A 9,793-nucleotide genomic window follows, 5' to 3' on the forward strand; every position below is an offset into this window, starting at 1 on the left:
TCATCATCATTAACCAAAATCAGTGTCTAACTTAGATAAGAATTTTTGTAATCTATGCTATTCTTTATTTTAAATATATTAGAAGATACTACATCATGAAAAATTAAATTCATTAGAGCCTGTCTGAAGATACTGGAAAACTGCTTCCATTTTTTCTTTAGGTGTTGGTCATCCAAAATCAATGTCCAAAAATTCAAATAATTTTAATATTAACACTGGGCATGTTTTTTTATCACCTGAAAGTAAATGCACATTGATACTGTCAAGTGATGTAATGAGCAGAGAAGGTTGCCATTTGGTTCTTGTTGATTAATCTTTTTTGAGTTACCTATTTCAAAGGTTGTATTGACTTTTCTATACTGCTACAAAAATATATGCTTCACTAAAAATCTCAAATTTCCCCCATTACTTTCATCCATGACAATTTAAAATTTCAATGTACTTTAAATGATGATATGAAGCTTGGATTTGATTTAGAAATAAAAATTGATATTTAGGCATATCATACCAAAGTTATCTGAATAATTCTAGCTTCTCTAAGGGCATTTAGAAGGTTTAGGAATTTTTTAATGAACTCCCCTTGGGAATTCTGCCATTTTCTTTATGTAGTTATTCATGGATCTCAATAGAAGTTGATATCTGTCCTGGTTAAGGGGTCACCCCAGGACAACATCATGAAAGTTTTGGGTTTTTTCTTCCAAAAATCTTGGGAAAGTACTCATGAAAAATGTGACTTTAGTTTGATGCAAGAATCAACTGGTGTTTGTGTTCAGTAAATTCTTTTATTCAGTGGTTCCTCTATAATTTAGATGTTATCTAGTAGATGCCAGATAAAGGAATTGGCTTTTCCTGGTGGAGGAGGAGGATGTGTGTTTGAACTTGATCAGTATTTTGGTTAGTCTATTTTTCTTAATGAGCTGAGTCATATTTTCAGCTCTATTATAGAGCTGATTGTTGTTGTTTTATTTAAAAAAAAATTGAGGCTACCCCTTTTTTGGCGCACTGAAGATGCGTTCCAAGACTGAGAGTCTTGGTCTCATTGAAGTTGCTGGAAAAGTTGTGGTTGAAGCCATAAGAGGATTGAGCTCTCAGCTAACATGGAGTTCTACCTGTGAGAAGCCATCTCCTAGTATTAAACTTTTAACATACTTAATATTGCAACAGGAGAGAATTAATTGCCTCAAATTGTATGCAAGGCAGATACCACAGAAATAAAAAGAGCTTAATTATGGGGAGGGTTGGAGAGAGGAAATAATAAAATAATAAATCATTCCCATTTCAGCAGAGGGGCACTGCAGCTCTTTTGCTCTGTTTCAAGTCACATTCCTGGGAGTGTGTTAGGCTTCTCCAATCATTCTGCTTAATTTTTACTCCACCTCTTGGATATACTTTCTTCCAGAAATGACTGGCTGCACACTGACACACCTGTATTTGGTTCATTATCTTAAGCAATTGCGGTTTTGCCACTGATGTGTTTAGTAGATAAGTTAAAAAAATTCTATTTATTTAGCTGATAATTGTAACCCTGGAAACAGGATCTGTTTGTTTCATTGTAAGCCAGGCTGCACTGAAAAGTTACCCTCAGGCCCTGACAGCTGAAAATTTCTAGGGCTGGGACTGTGGTGCAGTTCTGAGACAGCTGTTCTTCAACATTTTTTCCTGTGGGCATATGTGTCTAAGTGGAGCCTCTAGCAAAAATGCACCAGTATTTTGTTTCTCACTTGAACTTGGGTTGAATGTTATTGTATTTGCTTTTATTTTAAAACTATTGAGTCAGATTCATTGTTAAGAATTATGAACCCTACAAAAACTACCACTGATGATATACTAAAGCACTATACTGAAACACTAAGTATTCTCTTACCTCAAAAGTTTGTGTTTATGGACACCTGCCTCTTAGTACCTTTAGGATAAATGGTTTTTCCACTGCTCACTTGTAGGTCACTGTTACCTGTGGCATGTTTTCCCCTTGCACTCCTTATGTGACTTTTCTAGGTTGTTTTCTTTTAGCTATCGCTTAGAAACTCAGCATAGCTACAGTGTGTTTATCTGTCTATTAATTTTTCCAAGCTTTGCATGGCACAAAAAATCAGGAAATACAGCCAGACCTATATATTTCTATTTTTATACATTTGGCCTGTCTCTTGACAGAGTAAAGGCAGGCTTCTTTATTTTGGTGCAATTTCTTCAAAAGTCTCTCCAGCAGCTACGACTCTCATTATTCTGTGACCACAAGAAAGTCACCACTTTTATGTGTGGTAAGCACATGCAGCTGGCAGCAATACAACAATATTCCTTTTCATACTTCTTTAAATGAAAGGGCCATCTAACCTTGAGAGAAAGGTCCATTGACTTCCCTCAATTGTGCTTTGTTTGGTAGGATAAGTAAATTCCTAGTTTTAAGTAAAATAATTTTTTATTGCTTACAGTATTTCATTGTTATAAACACCATAAAAATGAAACCTACAGCTTTCAATAGGTTCACATATTTTTGAACTCAAAATCTGGTAATGAATTTCATATTTTAGTTTCTAAGGAGATCAGGTCTGTGCTGATTGAATTTGCTGGCAGGAATCCCACTCGAGTCCTAGTAAAACACTGATGTCAACTGCGTGGGAATATCTATATGTGTCTTAAAAATAATTACACATTGAAGTCACCTTGCTGACCTTGCCTGTAAAGACTTACAAATCCCAGTGACATGTTTTATGGTACTGCAGAGGTGGAGAGGGAACAAACTAGAACTGATTACCCAAAACCTCTGACTGTTGCTCTTGGGATTCTAAGCCATTGGTAGCAACTGGGAAGAATTTAACCATAAGCTGCAGCATAAACTTGCCATTAGTTTTCTCATTAGCCAGGATTTCTAAAAACACAGAAAAGAGAATACCTGAGAGGAGTTGGCTTATGCTAGGTGCCGATTTCAATACCAGTTTTCAAAAGCAGAGAATTGAGATGCTTCACTTCACTGGATAAGCCTTCTAACATGTGTGAGTCAAACATTTTTTCTTCTCAGAGTCAATAGGAGTAGTTGGTAGGTTTTGATTGTGGCAGGTCTGCTCTGATCTCTGTTTTCTGGCTGACTTATCAAACTGTTGAGAAGCCAAAGGCAATACTGGTGTTTAATTACAAGCAACACAGATTGTGGACATAAAAAAGAAGCAGTAGCAGGAAACCTGTAAGCTGTCAACCTTCTGTCAAGAAACAGGAAAGAATCCTCTGCAGAGAAATTGAATCAGTGATTGGTATAAGTGTAGGAAATTTAGGTGCTCCTTAAATCGATTAGTAGGAAAACCTGGAAGAGGGAAAAAAGAAGAATCAAGGGGTAAGAAAATATTGGAGGAGAAGATAGAGATATACCCTCAGAGCAGCTCTTCCACATGTTTAGCTATGAGCTTCACCTGTGGGGAGCCTATATACCTATGTAGGGTAGGGTTTAAGATGGTAAAGAGAATAGGTTTGTTCTTCTCTTTCCCTGCCTAGTAGAGCTTCAGTTTTCACTTAAAAGACTAAAACTGTCTTCTTCCTTGAGATGATCTAGTGTTGCTGGCTTAGTTTCTGGAGTACTGAGATTTGTGCATAATTTAAATACTCTCCATTGCAAAAATGAAAAAGTTAAACCTTAAGAATAAAATTTTGAAGTTTATGGTCTTAATTCACATTGCAAACAATGATCATATTCAGGAGGTTTTCTGGGGGCTTTTTTTGGTCATTTGAATAATTTTGCATGTTTTAGTACAGTGGGTAAGATGTAACATTCCAGGTACTGATATTTCTCATTGCTAAAAGTGTTCTTGTTGCTATGGGTCAAAGCAATATTGTAACACAGTGCAAGTCTTGAGCTTTTAAATTTGTTTCAGGGTAAAGGACTTGGAAGAAAAAAAAAGAGGAAGAGTATCATAATGAAACTGTGAGAAGGCAATTATGTCTATAATTCAAAGGATCTTTTGGTGAGATCCCTTTTCCATTCCATATTCAACCTGTTAACAGGAATCAAAAAATATTGATGTGTTGTGATTGCTGTATGAATTTTTGTGTAGTCCTGTTTATATACTTGTGTTAGTTGATCCTACATACCCTTCATCCATTATTTAATATCCCCTGTTTAGACAGAGATCTATGAATATTTTTTGCCATGTTTTAGTTCAGACCTGCCTCTCTGAAACTGCTAAATGAACAACTGCAGTGAAATCTTTCAGACAGAGATGAAAGATAATAATCTTTGCTAATGTATTTGTCCAGGTGAGGTATGTGAAATTGCTACTTAAGTGGCAACCTTCCCAGTCTGGATCAACTGTAGTAACAAGGTCAGGTTGGAGGATTTTTGAAAGATGTCACCAATCAGTTGATTTAGTTAAGAGTTTCCTGCAGACCTCACAGCACCAGTAGAGCGTTTGAGCTCGGTAGCAGTGACAGTGGGAGAATTTCTGAAAAGGCTGTGAATAACCATGGATGGGAATCATGGATATAATGGATGTTGGATGTGTGCAGTATCTTTTTCTCCTGATAGCCATACAAGCCAAATTCTTGAGCTCACAGCATCATGTAGTTATTTTCAGTCATGCAAAATGCATGTAAAATTATGCTATGCATTATTTACTAGATTAGTAGTGAGTGTTTGAGTAGATGTTTGCCTGTATCAAGCAGTTAAAGTATGTAAATATTTTCATTGCAAGCATAGAAGAGGTACATCTGCAAATATTGGTTATTGTTTCATATATACTATACATAAAGGGAAGACTTGTAAAGGGTTTTGGTCCAGAGAAATAACTACAGTTTTATACCAGATGAAGGAGAAGTATCTTCTGGCATTATATCTTGAAAAAGTCAAATGTGTCTGAATTTAACCTAATGTTCCTTGTCAGAAAGCCAGAATTAATGAATTCCACAACTGTTCTTGCAGATAGGTTTCTGAAACCTGACTTCATGTACTAAAGTCAATATTTGTTTCAAAGTCCAAAGACCACCTGTACTCTAAACATCTATGAAACACTGCAGCAAAACCTCTTGGGTAATAGCTGTTTAAATGCATCAGTCTCTTTCCTAAGGTACTGAGGAAATCCTAATGGTTTACATATATACACTAATAATGTCACAAGACACGGGAAAGCAGAAGTTCATACAGAGCCCAAGCTGCTGGAAGCCAGCTGAAGTTCCCTAGCCAAACTGAAATACAGATCTATGGCTGCAGTGGGGTTTAGTCTGGGCAGGTGATCAGACCTGGCATTCACAGCAAAGAGCCCTAACTACTCCCACAGAAAGGAATGGTGGCTGCCTGTGGACCTCATGTGTGGTCACACCCCATGCAATTGAAATTAAGAGTTATACTTTGTTACATGTCAGATGACAATCTTTCCCTAGCCAAACAACTGACCATAGCAGCTGGAAAAAAAGCTTCCAGTACAATATATAGATTTTTTTTGTAAGGTTAAAGGGAGACCGTTTCTGATTGAAGACTTTTCCATACCTAAGGCATAATTTTAACAATGAATTTACTAAATTTATTATAGTGGCTTATGAGTAAAATGCTAAATCTTTATGCTGTACACTGCTACCTTTGCAAACTGAAAATTTTAATTTGTGAGGTGACTGTGGAACAGGGCTCCATTATTTCCCTTCTACCCTCTCATCATTTGTGAAGGGTACAAAGAACTTGTGATTCTGTTGTAATACTTCACATAAGTATCTAACAAAACAAATACTTGCGCATTGCTCTACAGAGCTTATAACTTAAACAGGAAAACTGCCAAAGACTAAAGGCAGAACTAATTATATACCAGTATGGTTTAATATTGTTTAAATGAAGCAATAGTAACTGATCAGTGGAAAATTTTAAACTTCAACTAATCTATCTATTTTTGCACCATTTCTGATACAGCAAGGCTTATTTGTGAAGACTGATTAGAAAAAAGGAATTTTTAATTTATTATTATTTCAGGGTTGAAGAATGAACTGCTAATACTAGTGAACAAATAAAAAATTATTTTGTATTAATTTCAGCTTAGTTTTAAAGAAATAGTGCTCCCAGTGAAAATAACACCAAGATATATTTTAATGAAAGTCTAATTTGGTCCCACTGTAGCTTTAATTATTTCATAAGAAGCTAAAAGTTGATGCTTCATGTATAAAGATTTGGCACATATTACTTTATAACATGGCCATGAGCAACCTGTTCAAGGTAGTCCTTTGAGCAGAAGGTTGGAGAGTAGAGATTGTCCAGCTTCAAACATCATGGTTCAGTGAGGTATTGGAATAGAGAATTTGAAGTCAAACAGATGCAAAAAGGACAGACACAGGGGAGACAAGCAAAATTAATTATTTTCTCTGATATTAGTAATGGAAGAACCTGGAAAGACTACTTAGGAAATGGTGGGGATAGCAGATGGGAGATGCAGCAGAGGAGCTCTCTGAAGATGAAGTTACTGTGGAATGAGTTACACAGAATGCACACCAAGAAATTGCTCTGACTGAAATTTGTATTTACTCAAAAAGTCATAAAAGCCCTCCAGAATGAAAAAGTTGCTCATGGTCATGTGCAGGAGGTCCAATAGTCCAGTCTGGAGAAGGTGAAAGGTGAGATGAAAGAATAAATGCTGGGTGATTTGGGCAGGGCACACACTACCTTCTTTCCTTCTACAATCATAACCTTTTTTTTCTGTTCTGCAATATTTATTTTACCCTGAATGTTTATGGACCAGTGAAATCTACACCTGCACATTTGAGAGGCCTTGAGCCACTCTCATTTTCAGATAATACTAGATAGAGGTGAGAGTGTTGTTGAAGCAGGTGGGAAGTGAGTTTTGAATTCCCCATGTTCAAACTCTTGCTTTGATCAGGTTTGTCATTCTTCATGCAAAGGAAATAAAGACATCTTAACAAATCTTCCTTATGTTAACTCTAGAAACAAACCAAAACAGCTACCTCCCCCTAACCAAAATGTACAGGCTCAGTCAAGGCTTTTCACCAACCAACCAAAAAAGCCCTCAAGGATATTCCCACGAGGCTTGCGTAATTTATTGCTCATTTCCAATAGGAAAAAAAAGATGGACAGCAGTAACTCCTTGAAAACACATTATTTGTATCATACAAACTACTAATAGTAAGTAGCAAAAGTGAAATTAGTATTAAAGTAGTTTTTGTAAACACCTGAAAAATTGTTTCACAGGCATTAATTAGAAGTAAATTCCTTGCATGAAGTGAGAATAAAATAGCCAAATAATAAATATAAACTATTAGCCTGTTAAACAGATAACTTGGTAAAATCATATCTGAAAATAAAGGTGAGAGAACTAAACAGAAGCATTTAGGAAAACACCTTCCTACATATTATTTGTATCTATGAAGTATTTCTGTATATTACTACATTTAAGCATGTTTTGGTTCTTTAATGTAGTGGAATTGTAATTTTAAGTTAATGTAGTAAAAGTGTGTGATCTCTGCATATCAAATCATTATCCTTAATATTTGAAAGATGTGATAATAGAGCTTAAGAAATGGTCTTCCCATAACTATTCTCTTGATAGAATCCTCACTCAAAAGAAGTCACGGAAAAGTTACCATGGTAGTGAAACTGTGTGAGTGAAGGAGCCTGTGCTGCTTGCTGGGGAAAGCTTGATTCTTCTGCAGCTGAAGTGAGGATGCCTGAGAGATACCTGCTTTCTTCTTTCCCCTTCTGCTGTCCTAGTGTTTTATCTGTAATTTATTAGCTCAAACTTATTTTCTCACTTCTACAGATATCATTCAGCCATGTAAGCTCCATTTTCAGTGGTTTCTAACCTGAATGGGATATCAGTAGTGACAAGAAGGGAGATGGAAATGCACAAATAAAAGGAGAAAAGAAAAAAAAAAAGGAAGAAAAGGAAATGTGTTTTAACTAAATTAATATAAGTGAGACAAAATGAGGGAGGGGGAGAAAGGCAAATAAATGTAGAAAAGGAGAAAATGAGCAGGTAAAACAATGTGATGAGAATGAGAGGTCTAGGGTCCAGACAGTTTATAAGTCATCTTTCTAGAGAATCAGCACCATCAATAGCAATAATTATAAAAGTTTTTGTCAGTTAAGTCTTGTTCACTGATTTCCAGGGCTTTCTCAAGGCCACAGTAATTCTCTGCCTTCTTGTCAATTTTCATTATATGAACTAGAAGAAGGGTGGTCTTGCAGAACTGTTGTGAGCAAAAGCAGCAAAACTATTGGATGGTGCCAAACATGAAGACTCTTACAGTCAGTAGAAAGATTTGCATTGCTATTCCAATTGAAACAGTGGTTTCAATTGACATTATGGACAATACAGAGAAATACAGAGGGCCAGTGTTGTTTTTGCATCAAGTTTTTTTCTGTCTTTAGCCTCATTTTAAAGCACAGGAGTCATACTGATTTGGAAGATTTTATCAGTAGGTATCTTCTGACTAAAGATTGTAGAATATGGTCAAAAGAGAATACAATGATAATACATGAATTATAAAAATATTTACAGAGAAACTTTCTTAGGGTTCAGTCCAGGTGAGTATGGCAATAAAGTTAACAGAAAGTTTGGAATGCTGTTACATGACTGATGAGTCATTATCAATAAAATGGAATAAGGAAAAATGCTGATATCATTCATTCTCTAAGTATCATCCTTTTTTTTTTTTTCATAGACAGAAGTGCTATGCCAAAAAGCCATGATGGTAAAGCACTATCTTACCTTTTTACAAATATTTAAAAAGTCGAATTGTCTGGGAAGAGAAGCCAGATTAAACATTACATAACCCTACCATGCTTTAGCATTGGTCACAGATGTCCCAGAAGAGAACATGCTGAGGTGCTTCATGGTCGTAAAGCAAATGTACTGCTCTTGATAGTAAAATCACAGCTGGAAGAAGTTCAAATTGGAGGTTTTACACAAGTTAATGTGAAATGCAGCTGGGCAACAATTCTGGAGTACTAGTACTAGGGAGGTTTTTAATGAAATAAAAATGACTCCAAAGGTCACAAGGCCCAGCACATTTAACTAGACAGAAGCAAGTCCAAAAAGAACTGTGAAAGCAAAATAAACAATGGTCCTGCAAACTCATTCCTCATGTATGTCAAATACTTGTGCTCTTCAGCATTTTGAGAGCTTGTGGTTTTTTTTATTTTTATATGTGATAAGAGGATTATGTGAGAGGCCTGCATTCTCCTGAAGTGTTACCTTAAAACCATGAGTGCTGATTCCCAAAATACAATTTCTCTCTTAAGTGGCATGGAAAACCAAGAAAAAGCAAAACCAGAGGCAAAGGAGAGTGGAACTCACAGGCTGATGAAAAGCAGTCTTGTTTGCTTTTGTTGGATGATTGTTTGTAGAATCAGAAAGAAAATACATACAAAAAGCATTTTTTGTTTCATCCATTCCCATTGTGCTTTTGATACCTCCATAAGGAAGAAGAAAACATTTACATTTAAGAATGAGCGCTTATCACTGGTGTTATTTTACTTTAAAAGTTAATATAATTTTTGAATGTTACATATTAACTAGGTTGAATATGGTTAGTTACTCTTTGGTCTTGTATATATATTTATTTTTTACAAATTGTATTTTTCTGGGTGGTGTTAATGTGTAATTTATTCAGGCTGGGATACTATCTTCATGTCAGTGGGGTGACCGCAGTTTACTGTGCTTCGTAATGTGGCACCTCGTAATGCTGTGCCTTGTAGTGTGTATCTGATGTGTGAATTTGTGGAATTTTTTAGGTGCAACCAGTGCTCATCATTCCATGAGATGAATCCTGTACAACAGAAAACCAAGAGAGGGTATTTGAAATGATCGATTGCATG

Source organism: Poecile atricapillus, chromosome 6, assembly GCF_030490865.1.
Source record: "Poecile atricapillus isolate bPoeAtr1 chromosome 6, bPoeAtr1.hap1, whole genome shotgun sequence".
NCBI classification, from domain to species: domain Eukaryota; kingdom Metazoa; phylum Chordata; class Aves; order Passeriformes; family Paridae; genus Poecile; species Poecile atricapillus.